The 13,698-nt window shown below is 39.3% G+C and overlaps 1 protein-coding gene across 11 annotated transcripts in view; it reads left to right on the forward strand.

Moving 5' to 3' along the window:
- Nucleotides 1-13,698, forward strand: part of LOC144035817 (RNA-binding protein Musashi homolog 2) — a 283,481-nt gene that overhangs the window by 235,371 nt on the left and 34,412 nt on the right. The gene's annotated exons all lie outside the window — the stretch shown is intronic.

Genomic DNA, 13,698 nt, shown 5'->3' on the forward strand with positions numbered 1-13,698 from the left:
TAATTGAATCATTAGCCGGCGTGTAAATGTTCTTACCCTCCCTCGCCGGCTGCGTCCGCGTTCTACGCGAGGCACGTGTTTTGGCGCGCGGCGTTTTTTGCCGCGTGGCGCCGAGAGGAAAGGTGAGACGGGAGCATCTGCGCGGCAGTTCATATGAAAGCCACCTGGCTCTCCTCGGCGCTGTGATTTATGCCTTTGATAACAACAAACCCGAGGTGCTTTCAACAACAACAAAGTGGCGCCGAGAGATGACAACAATGGGATACTTGTCAGTCTGGAGATGAAAAGATGTCTTGCGAGGTGCCTGTCTCTTGTTTTTTTTTTTGTTTTTTTTTGTTTTTTGATACGTAATTGTTCTTTTGTTTTGTTAATTTGCCTCCACGTGTTTGCCACCAAGGCGGGGGGTTATAAATGGGCCGCCATGTGAAGTGGTGTCACGGTCCCCCCCCCCCCCCCCCCCCCCCCCGTGACAGGATGCCCTCCTCCGCCTGTGAGGAGGCGGCAGTGTGCTTCGACGCCTCTGCTGTGACTTATCAACGGGCTTATTTCCGCTGGCTTGTCCCTCTTACTGTCATCCACTGACAGGAAATAAATGAAGCTTCTGGATGAAATGTGCTCCAACAATACGCCGCGTTACTGTATTTACCAACAAATATAGAATCAAAATACTACTGACAAAAAAATCAACCGCAGTATAACATTTGATAGCTACATTATTGTATCCCTTTATGGCGATACTTTGGATTCATGGCTCACTTTTGTTTTATGTGCGTAGAATATGGCAATTTTCTATTATTTTTCTTCCAATATCAGCCGTCGCCAATACCTTGAAATAAAACCGGTATGCGCACCGATACTGATACCTGATACTTGTATACTTGAAGCACTATTGTATTGAAACGAATTCTTCACATTTCACTGTATTCCTTAAAACGTTTTACAGCCTCATATTTTAATTGGGACTTTTTATTTTATTTTATTTATTAATGTTTTTAAAATGAACTCATTCACTGCCAGTCCAGTTCAAGTGGATTTTTGACGTCTATAGCCGTCAATGGCAGTGAATGAGTTCATTTTAGCGCATGCTTTATGCAAAATAATAAATAAAATAAAATAATTTAAAATATATATATATACTGTGTGTATATATATATATTTATTTATATATATATATATATATATATATTTATTTATTTATTTATATAAATATATATATATATATATATATATATATATATATATATATATTATAAGATAAAAAATATATAATAAAAAATATAATAGAAAATTGACATTAATTTCATGTAATTTTAAGGAAATTATCAAATATGTATTTTCATTTTTGGGGAAATTGTATGTGTATCAGCACTTGGTATCGGTGACGACTGAAGAGTTGATTACTCATATTCTCTCATGCTTCACTCTTATTGGTCTGGAGAAAAGTGGTGTCGGCCATCCCTATATTGTTTTGTGGTTTAAAAAAAAACACATAAGCAATACCACATGATAGTGATTGATGTTGTACTCGCCAACCTTTTTGAAATTTTGCAAAGTAAAAGCAAATGTCTTATTGTGATTAAAAACAGAAGAATAACGAGTCTGCTTTCATCAAGAATGACCGAAATCAGACACTAATCACTGTTGAGAGGCTGAGATCAGAGATTAGGAAAATTGAAGTAAACAAAAGCTCTAAACGATGACTCCATTCCTCAAATGGTCATTGATTAATGTGGTAAACAATTAGCTGTCGACTCATTTTGACATTTCTAGTATTATTATTGAAATACAGTGTCATAAAAAAAACTTTCGGATGCCCAGTAGGACACACTGTGGTCGACATGCATTTCTAGTTACGACGACCATTTTCTATATGACCTTTTCCCATGTTGTAGCACTATAAACACATGCGTGTATTTAATGGTGCATTTGAATGTGCTCTAACGGAGCTGCGGCTATTTTTATCCAGCGCCTTCGAGAATTCCGCAAGAGTGAATTGGACGCTGGTGTTCTGGCCTTATTTCTCATTGGATGTCATTTCCTCTCTTTGTCTCCCTTTGCCGCCGATATGGCCGTTGCCCTCCTCCGTTCATCTGTTCTACTCGTCTGCGCTCCTCACACTTCATCCGTCTCACTCCATCTTTCGGGCCCCCCGAAATGGGCTGGAGCGGCACGCTTGAAAGACTTGTTTCACCGATCACCGGCCTCCATCTCGAAGTGAATTCCCCCCTCGGCTTCACCTGTGCGCTGGATTTGCTGGATTTATAGTTGTTTGCCTGTCATTTGTAATCAATAGCCTTGCCTGGGTAAAAAAAAAAAAAAAAGTGGCTTAGAATGTCGTGATTTGACCTTTGACCTAATAGATCTTGTCTATTTTGCGTAGATATAATTTACATGATTTCTAAATTTCCTAAATTCAACCTTCTTAAGCAGCTGGATGAGATATTACCAAAATGAGGGATGGGCGAGTACCGGTACCAGGTATCGGTATCAGGCCCATATGAGGCCTTATTTCAAAGTATCGGTACTCGCGACCTTTTAAAGGAAAACACTGTATTGAGCTAAATACAGTAGAGATTTCTTTACAATTATTTGTCATTCTTTTAGGGGGAATTTTATGCATCAAAAGTACTAGTGGTATCAGTACTTGGTATTGGTATCATTGAGTATCAAGAATTAAGTAATTAACTGCCATTGACAGCTATAAACGTCAAAAATTCATTCAAACTATTTCTATTAGTGTTAGTACTTTTTTCCACACTTGTTAACAAGAGTATGAAAACCTCAATTTTTTTTAATTGTACATTTAGAACAGATATAAAAATTTGTGATTAATCGTGAGTTAACTATTGAAGTCATGCGATTACTTACGATTAAAAATTGGAATCGCCTGACGCCCCGAATTTTTAATAATCTTTATCTTCTCTTTTTTTTTTTATTATTCATTCACTGCCATTAACGGCTATAAACGTCAAAAAATCATTTGAATTATTTCTATTAGTTTAACTTTTTTTTCCACACTTGTTAACGAACCTAGATTTTTTTTAATTGTACATTTAGAACAGATATAAAATTTGTGATTAATCGTGAGTTAACTATTGAAGTCATGCGATTACTTACGATTAAAAATTGGAATCGCCTGACGCCCCGAATTTTTAATAATCTTTATCTTCTCTTTTTTTTTTATTATTATTCATTCACTGCCATTGACGGCTACAAACGTCAAAAAATCATTTGAATTATTTCTATTAGTTTAACTTTTTTTTCCACACTAGTTAACAAACCTAGATTTTTTTAATTGTACATTTAGACCAGACATAAAATTTGTGATTAATCGTAAGTTAAAATTACTATAAACTCATCAAAATTTTAATCGCCTGTCACCCCTAATTTTTAATAACCTGTTTGTTTGTTTTTTATGAATTTATGGCAGTGAGTTAAACATAGTATCGAACATCCATAGTATCCAGACATTATTATTAGTTTAGTAATATTGACATCCATTTGTTGTGTGCCTGGCCATTTTTTTTGTCCTTGTCTAATTGGCCTGCCCTAATATAATCGCACTATCCTGTAACAACAGAAAGAGCCCAGGTGAAGGCAGCGTGTGACACGGGAGGTAATATTTTTAACCTTTTGTCCTGCATGGCTTCCACCTTTTCAAGCAAACCGTGCGTTTTCGCAGGAAGTGCTTAACAAGCGATGCCGTAGCCCTGAGCGTCAATTCCAGCCGGATATATGAGCCTTTAGACAGCAAGCTTGCGCCGGTTCACTGCACTCCCAAGACATCGCTAAATGCGGCGAAAGCTCTGAGACCGCGCTAATAACCGTCCGCCATCCCATCGGAGTCGCTCTCCTTGTGCAGCCAGCGCCGCACTGCTCCCAGCGCGCCGGCAAAACTCGGAGCGGTTCCCCCGGATCCGTCTAAGTGCGGGTCCGTAAGATCCATCAATCTGCATTTTGGAGCTCATCCAACGTGTCAGAGAAGGAAACTTAAGACTTGAAAAAGGACGACGTTGCAGGACGGCGAATCCGTCGAGTCATAATCGGCACAGCGGACCGCAAGTCCAGATGCTAACGAGTAATTGTGGTTAATAGTGTGCCCGAACCTTACTCCATCTCTTTCAGGCAGCTGTCGAGATGCAGCCAGAGGCTACTTGATCCATAGAGCCGCCATAGAAATAGCAGCTGTCCCCAAGCTGGCCCGATGTGTTAGACAGTTGACAGTCTTCCTAAAGCAGAAGCAAGTGGAGTGCTCTGTGACTGATGGAGTTCTTTTGTCAATGACGGGTTGAGCCGCTGCTGGCAGTTTTTGGGGCCAAAGAACAGTGCCGATTACATTAACATCAGTCAGGCTGTTGTCAGAGCACAAAGGAGAATCTTATTGATGCATAAGGAAGCCAGTTTTCATTGGGAAATGTCTGAGAACAAAGAAAGGAGAAAGGCAGCTAAAGAGCACTGACTGGAACATGCAACTCCAGTGAGGAGGGTGAACTCGGGTGGCCAGATGTCTCTGTTTCACGGGACAGTCCAAATTTTTAGTCTTGATGGATTTCACCAGTGCCGTTGTTTTATCCCGTTTCCAAACAGGTTCCGTCCCAATTTTAAGCTAATTGTCTGGGCCATGTGAATGTCAGCTGTTATAGTGATTGGTATAACTCATCTAACAAGGGTTGTTTTTTTTTTTTACAGCAGAACTCAAATGTCTTTCTTCTTCCGTGTCTAAGAATCATGGGAAATGTAGTCCTACTAGCCTAACGCTAGTGGTTGCTGGTCAGACCCAATGCGAGCTCAACTTTTCTGGCGGCAGTTTTGCAACAATGCGAGACCGGCGCGAGGTAAACAGCACAGCCAGCTTGAAAAGGTTGGATAATGGTGGGTACATTGACCAAGATAGCATTTAGCATTAGCAGTAGGGGTGGGAATCTTTGACTGTCTCACGATTCGATTTTTGGGCCTGCGATTCGATTCAGAATCGATTTTTGCTTGACAATGATTTGTGCTTCAATTTATTGATGTACAAAGAATTGTCATGATCTACTCCAGTCTGACTCGCGAATGCTCATTAGCGCGCTACTCGCGTCACTTTTATCACTCAAAAGAACGGCTAGTGTTAGATATTATTAACATTTAAATTCTTTATTTTCATATATTAACCATTGTTATACATTATTAACATCTTAATTCTTTATATTAACCATGTTGAGAGGTTTTATAGACGTGTAAAGCAAGTAGTGTTGAACTCAGTATAATTTGACCTTAAGCTGGGACATATTATTTGGTCGAGAAGTTCCTTCTCTGTGGGAAAACACATTTGGTCCTTGAGAACAGAATCTGTTTCGAACACGCACCCCTGACTCTGTTTTCGCCATCGCTCATGGAAAAGTACCCAGAGAGTGTGTTTTGTCTACAAATGAAAGAGAGGCGGTCGGTTTTAACTATAAGAAGCCATTTTACACGCGGAAGAGGCACATTCGGCGCTCTGAGTTCCACCTGTTAAGTGATGAATTGGAGTCTGTTACGATGTCCAGAGATCTCTAGTAGATTAAAATCATTTTTGCAAAGGTGTTTTTTCTTACATTAAATCTGTCTTCAAGTTTTGGAACACGCAAAGAGGACAAATATTTTTTATTCCTCTTCACTAGTCATACAAAATGCTTCAGGAATGCATACAGAAAAGCATCTTAACATTACTCACCGGCATATGCTCTTCCTTTACGCTGCAAAAAAAACCCAACTTTTATTGGAATAACTTGATCGTGACTTTTTCCTTCTACTCTCTAATGTGGCTACAACTTAAGTTTATCAGAACGTGTGGAACCAAAATCTTGTACAACATGAACAGCGCTCCCAATAAAGGCACACACAAACAAGAGCAAGACAGTATAAAACAATTTAAATAGAATCGATTTGGGGATATTTAAAATCGATTTTGAATCGTACTAAATGAGAATCGTGATCCTTATGAGAATCTATTTTTTTTGGGGACACCCCTAGCAACTTAAGTAATATCACAACCATCAATCACCAGATTGACTCGAGATTGTATTAGTTATGAATAGTTCCTGGTGAGAATTTATTGTATAGTTGGTTTTCACCCCAAATTTTCCACAGGATGCATTCTACACTGCGATTGGTCTTCAAAAAAGTGAATACGAGAGTTGGTAGCCTGGACAACATATGGTGTAAATAGATACAATTCTATAAACACTAAGTGTACTCCATTTGCCAGTATGGTGAAATTGGATTTTTAAATTTTTGGGGCTATGACATGTTTTTCAGCAAACGTACAATTAGTAACCCATTTGAATGGATTCAGAATTCGGTGGTTAAAAGGTAAACTTAACAAATGTGCAAACATGCAGGTACTAATTTTCACCGAAACAGCCAACAACAAGCAAACAATCAATACATCTTGCCTTTGCCCATTCATGCTTGAGGATAAGTAAGTTATTTGGTGGATTTGCTTGGATTTCGCTACACTTTATATTTTCCAGTATGCCGTGAAATGCTGACAAGAGCAACAACAATGTGTCACCAATCACATCAACTTCCCATTCTGACATCAACCGCTTTGGCACCTTTGAAAACAAAGCATTGGACTCCAAGCCTGTGTAGGCACCAGGCGGCAAAACATCCAGCAAGCCTTGACACCAGAAACTATTTGATCACCAGCAGCCCTGCTGCTCGCCGCACTACACAAAGACTCGCAAATGCGCGCGCTTGCAAGAAAAGACGCGGCGTGCCCTGAAGGAAAACGTTTTGGCCATAAAGCCCCTGTCATTGTCACAAATACAGAACTGAGTGTACATTGTGCTCCTTCAGCACACTGCTGGGAATGACCTTTAACTGCTTTGCCAAATGAATTTTTACTTTGGCTTAAGGCTTTTAACAGGTAGGGAGGGAAGGATATGGATATACTCGCTGTATAGAGTGACAGTTTTAAGATATTGAGTTAATGTTGACTTAGTTTGGCTGCTGTTTGCAGCCGTGTGCAAATGTCTTGCGTTATCCCGAGACGTCTTGATTTTAGTATGACTTTTAAAACTGCACATTTATTTATTAATAACCACTTTCCACTATTTTTCAAACCGATACCAGGTCACTCTTTGAATACTCACCGATACTGAGTACAGTCTTGTGGTTCACTTTTTTAGTGCAATTTTGCATGCATTTCTTTTTACAGTAATGTACCTATTTTATCAAATTTATGAAGATTTGAAAAATGTAAATGCCTCAATGAGAGGGGAATATACTGACGCAACTACCGCCGAGGAGGACTTACTTGATGTCAATTTTTTGGGGTGTGTGTGTGTGCCTAAAATATCGGTGGCTGGTATCGGCAGCCTCCACGAGTACCCGATTCGAATCCCAGGTGCTTCTTGTGATTTCTTTTCAGTTTAATCCCTTCATGCTAACTATGTTAAGCAAATTAAGAAAGTGTTCGGACGAATATGTGCAATATGAATTTCAATCTATGGTGTTCCACAGGGTTCAATTCTGGGCCCTCTGCTGTTTTCATTCAATCTGCTTCCCCTGGCTTCCCTCTTCAGAAAATCGCGGTGGTTGTTTTAAAGAGTTGAGTGATGGCAGTCAGGGATTTGCAATGCCAAGTTGAGCAATTCTAGTCCAGTGTTGGTTGAAACAGATGAAAACTGGTCACTCACATCTCCTAGTGGCTGTTTCCGGGAGGTGAATAATGAATTGGACTTCTGTTGTGTAACAAATGCCATTCCTTTCATTTTGACACACAGTCAAGAGATTATAGTCTTTTTTTTTTTTGTTCAAATTGCAAATCCATGCAGCCTCATGATTGACGTGTGCGCTGAGGAAAGTAGCAGTCAGTCGGCTACCTCTGCTATTTATGGACTCTCTGTGAGTTGTTCATAAGAAAGTCAAGAGGTGCTTTGACACTGGCTCTCCATCACTGTCGTTTTCCGACCATAAAAATGAGTTGCTCTTCAATAAACCTTTTAGTGTAGGACCCCAACACTGCAGCGCCGAGTCACTCACATGATGTCACCAATAATAAAACATAATTACGTTTAGTGAGCCATTTGTTGGCTTCTATTATGCCTTTCTATTTGGGTTGTAATTCTCATTGAATTCCGCGCAACACTGTGTTGTCTGTGTATAGTACTCGGCGTAAATGAGTTCAACCTCTTAAGATAGACTCACATGAATTCATCGAAATATGTGTTTTCTAAAGCAGGGGGTCACCGACCTTTTAGAAACCGACAACTACTTCTAGGGTACTGCTTAATGCAAAGGGCTACCAATGTGATATGCACTTTTGCTAAAATTACCTTTTATACGTGGTTATGATTAATCTCATTTATTCATGCGAAGACTGATCATTTTAATATTTTTTCACAATATATAGGAAACCGATGCACATTCTTTGCAACACCTTTTTTCTACTAACCTCTGCCAGTGTTTTCATTTTCAAATGATCACTTCTACAGCATTCCTAGAAAATCACAACGCTTCATCACTAGTGAGCTGTTTTTACAATAGCCCCGTGGGCTACTCATGTGGTACTTGGGGCTAACTAGTACCCGCTGGCACCACATTGGTGACCCCTGGTCTAAAGTAAAGCTTTGCTGGACTTTTTTTTTTAGGGTGTTCTCATAATGCATGTCCTCATTAGAAATTGTCAAAATTTTACATATCAAAAGTACGAGTGGTATCAGTACTTGGTATGGTATCGATGAGTATTCAAGAGTAAATGCTCGGTCTGAGAAAAAGTGGTATTGAACGTCCCTAATATGATGTCATTTAAAAGGCAACATGTTTTTAGTAGCAGGCAGTTTGTATCCTTGTGTGATCCAGTCAATGATGAGCAGTGACAGCCGTGACTAATCGTGCTGCGTTCCCGCGGACCACGTCTTTCTCGTACTCGTTTATGGATGAGTGCATTCTGATTAGCCTACAGTGCTTCTTTAAACGTATTTAGCATTTTTTATGATGCTGATTATTAACAAAAGTCCTGATTGCAAAATGTTTAATTACATTTCAATCATTATTCTATCAGCATTATCTCTCTGATTTTACATTATTATTAGCAACCACTTCAATTGTATCACCTCGTTTAAGTGATTCATAGTATTTGCACTACTTTATCCACCTATGCTGTACCATAAAGATAGTTTTTTTTTCCGAATGCTGTGTTAAACAAATGAATATATTCATTTTGCCTTTTCATGTTTCCCCAGGCTGGGAAAGATTTTGCTTGTAGAAAAGAGGTCGATAAGATTTGCCAGCGTGCCCGTCTTTATTTGGGTCCAGTTTTTCTTCATTTCCGTGGCACTCCTGATGATTGCTGAATTTCTGCGCTGCGGGCTCGTGGAAGGGAAAAGCTGAGGACAGTTCCCCCGAGTGCGGACACCAAGGCCCCCCGGGCCCGCGCAGCTCATAAACAGATGTGTCCTTGTCCCCAGCCAAGTGCAGCCACTCAAGTGGCAAAGCAGGGGCCCAATAATTGTGAAGAATTGAAAGCTAAATATTGGCTTTATCTCCTCAGTAATAAAAGGGCCATGAAATTGATTTAATGCCGCAGCGCTTCTCTTGGGTGGCTTCTTACAGCGTGAGCACAAAACAATGAGCAGCAGCCATCTATTAATTAACCCACCTAATCCTGCAAAGTTAATCTCTCACCACAACTTTGCTCACAACTAACTTCCAAGCCAGTGGGTCTATTGGGGTGTCGTGACAATGGCAGGAGGGAGAGAGAGGGAAATGCATGAAACATTGTTCTGTGCGGCATACGCGGGGATGCTAGAAGTGGAAATGCATGGTTGCGCTAGGATTGCGTTTGTGAAAAGAGGTGAGCAGCCTCATTTGAGCTGTTTCGGTAGCATTCAAGTGGCAGATTTTAGTAGCCCTTTTTTTTTATTGTCTTTTTATTATTGTTTTACTTCTTTACTCACTGTGCCGCTTTATTACATTATTCTCTCCTGAGCCGTGTGTGGAAATTGTATTTCTCTGTCTTCTCGGCCATCTTGCCGCTCACAGTGTGGTGGCATCTCGCACCCAACACGCACAGTCATGGTCATATTGTGTCGACAGAGTTGTGAATTACCTCCTTCTCGGCCGTCTAATGAAAAGCTATGTGTTTTTTGGCTCGTCTGACCCTGCTCTCTCACCTCCTCTTCCGTCCCCTCCATTTCATCATTCGTTTGTGCGAGCCTCTCTTCGTGGAAGAGCACTCAGAGGGCTGCCTCAGAAATAGGTCACCTGCTGCCTCTCCCCTCACCTCCGCCGCGTTGGAAAAACAATCCTCCGAGGTGTCCTGTGCGTCCAAGTCACCGTCTTTGGAAAAGCACTGTAAAAAAAAGAAAAAGAAAAAAAAGTTGGGCCAAAATTTACCTAAATTGTGTAAAAACTAATTGGACCAACCCAACTTTTTGGGTTATTCATCTAACCCGAAAAGTTGGGTTAAATGAATAGCACTTAAAACAACACAAACATTGGTTGCCTTGTGGGTTGTTAATGTTATTTGCCCCAACATTTTCGGGTTAAATATCTCAAAAAGTTGGATTGGTAAATTTTTTACCCAATTTAATTAGGTTGTTCAATTTAACCCAAAAAGTTAGGTCAAATTAACAACCCATTAAAGAACCCCAAAATCATGTTGCTTTGTAGGCTATCAATTTTATTTGACCCACTTTTTTCACGGGGCTGAATAACTCAAAATGTTTGATTGGTTCTTTTTTCTTTTTTTTTTACCCAATTCAATTTGGTTATTTAATTAACCCCAAAAGGCCAAATGAATAACCCACAAAACACCCACCAAAAATTGGGTTGCTTGTGGGTCATTAATTTAATGTGACCCAATTTTTTGAGTTTAGTAACTCAAAGAGTTGGGTTGTTCATCCATCCATTATCCATACCACTTATTCAATTAACCCAAAAAAGTTGGGTCAAATGAGTAACCCATAAGACAAAACCAAAAAATGTGTCGCTTTTTTTGGTTATTAATTTGACCCAACCAATTGAAATGGGTCAAAAATCAACTGACCGTTCTTTTTGAGTTATTTAGCCCAAAAAGTTGGATAAAATTAATAACCCAGAAAACAACCCCAAAAATTGTGTTGCTTGTGGGTCATTAATTTAATGTGACCCAATTTTTTGAGTTGGGTTGTTCATCCATCCATTATCCATACCACTTATTCAATTAACCCAAAAAGCTGGGTCAAATGAGTAACCCATATGACAACACCAAAAAATGTGTCGCTTTGTTGGTTATTAATTTGACTCAACCAATTGAAATGGGTCAAAAATCAACTGACCATTCTTTTTGAGATATTTAGCCCCAAAAAAATAATAACCCAGAAACCAACCCCAAAATTGGATTGCTTTATATGAATTTAATCTAATGGTGGATCTGTCCATTTTGGACCCAATTTGGGTTATTTTTGACCTAACTGTTTTCAAGAGTGAGGGCAGCGAGCGACACGGCGTGCACACGACACATTCCGCACACATTCATTTAAAAAATCAGGAACAACTCCAATTGAGAGGATTCGAAGCTCATTTCTTTGCAAGAGAGGCAAGCATATCCTGTGGAGATAATTTTAGGAGGCTGATTAGGCGTCGACGGCGTGGAGCCCAGAGTGAGGAATCTCATCACCGGCGCTAATGACATGCCATTCCTGTGTTGAAAGAAGAGCCCAGGCCTTGGGCATGGACCAGCTCCTGTCACCCACCTCTTGCTACTATGTTCATTAAGTCCCAACAATGTAATTACAATTCACTGATACTGCTTTGGATTAATTACAGGCTGATTACCAGGCTGATATTTGTTGGGAATAATTTGATCCCGAAGAATTGCATTCATATTTACACCCTATTGATGTCCTTACTTCATTAGAGCATTCTAAACATTCTAACAATACATGAGTTGTTGTTAGATTACTTGATAAATGACTTAACAGATGACTTCATGTTTTTCGCCGTAATTCAAAGGTTCACATACAAGGGAAACAAAAGACCAGATTTGAATGTGCTCATGATGACAAATCATACAACAGATGTCTCCATCTGTTCACATACTCCAAAACTACAATTGATCTCCCACCTGATGAAGCCACAACAAAAAGCTGCAATGTTTCGCCTCATGAATTACAGCGCTCAAAGTCCTCAGAAGCTGGCAGTAATTGGGTGTGTGTGTGTGTGGGGGGGGGGGGGGTCGTGGGGGGGTTAGGCAGCCGCTCCACAACAAAAATACAGGGTTTGCGCCCAGAGGTAGGGCTATCGCGCACGCGGCTGTGCAGCTCAGAGGTGGTTGTAATCTTTCGTACGAGCTTGTGACATAAACACCCCCCGGAGCAACGTTATTTCATTAAACTAATCAGCCACGTGCAATTGGCAAACCCACCTAAAGCCAGTTTATTCACAGATTTGTAGTTTAATAAGAATTTGAATATTTTCACTTCGACGGAGATCTGCTGTGAAGGCGAGATGATGCACATATCCAGTAATATCTTAATGAATACAATCACCCCACTGGAAATTGCTGTCATTCATTTCGATCAGCCATTCATGAGATACAGCTGCAACTAATGAGATGCAATTAGATGACTGTATTCTACAAAGAAAATAATGGTGTTGTTTTTTTTTATTTCTTTTAACAATATGTGTATTATTGCAGTTTTTTGTATTGAATCCCATTAGGCCAGTGTTTTCCCAACTTGTATTAAACTAAAATCATATTTTACATTGGGAAAATCAAATTATACATCAACAAACAAAAATGGCACTAAAGGTTGTGTACATAATGAAATAATGATAATCTTGTCTCAATTTACTCACAAATTTACTTCCTCTGTGTGAAATCTGGGCCTGGTTAGTTGAAACATGATCAACTCGCAGGAAGCCACGGCATATTATGTTGTATAGATGGCAACAGGTGCATGCACGGGTTAATTGTACCTTCTGCCATGTAGTGCAAGCGCATTTAACTGTTCTGCTTCTCTTAATAAATTGCTGGCGTACACAGATGAATAAAGATACGTTATTTGTAGTGAATAAAAGATTATTGTCATTCTAGTTGTTTTCATAAATGAGATTGGATGACTTCCTGTAGCACACCTGATGATGTTCACGGCATACTAATGTACTGTATTTGGTAATTATTGTATTAGATCAGGGATGGACAATTAGCGGCCTACAGAATTATTATTTTTTTTTTAACCCAAGAAACTCTTCATGAAAAAAAAAGATACATAGATAATATAATAATGTATGTTTTTCCATGAGAAAAATGAACTGGAGGAAAAATCGTGGGGAAAAAATTGATAAAATAAAAAATATGAAAAAAAGAATTGGTGTAGTTTTAAGTTGTAATATCATTATTCACCACTAGGTGGTAGGAGATGTCTTAGTTGCACTTACACTTGATCTTATACTATACTGATTTTGTACCCTACAGTACAACGTGAGTAGGCCGAATTATTTTTTACGGTTTTGGAATGATATGCAGAACAAACAATGTGGAAAAAAATTGTTCTTGCACTTAACGTTTGTTTCTTTGTTTCTTGTTCAGTTGTTTTTTGCCGTCCTTGAAGGGTTATTTTTATGCAAGAGAGCTCATTTCACTGGGGGGAAAATTTTAAATTTTGGGTTATTTTGTTGTTTGCTTGCTAGTTGGGTCTTTTATGCATGCGTTGAAAAATGGATGATCAAAAATGAAATAAATTC

The sequence above is a fragment of the Vanacampus margaritifer genome, chromosome 16, assembly GCF_051991255.1.
Source record: "Vanacampus margaritifer isolate UIUO_Vmar chromosome 16, RoL_Vmar_1.0, whole genome shotgun sequence".
Classification (NCBI taxonomy): domain Eukaryota; kingdom Metazoa; phylum Chordata; class Actinopteri; order Syngnathiformes; family Syngnathidae; genus Vanacampus; species Vanacampus margaritifer.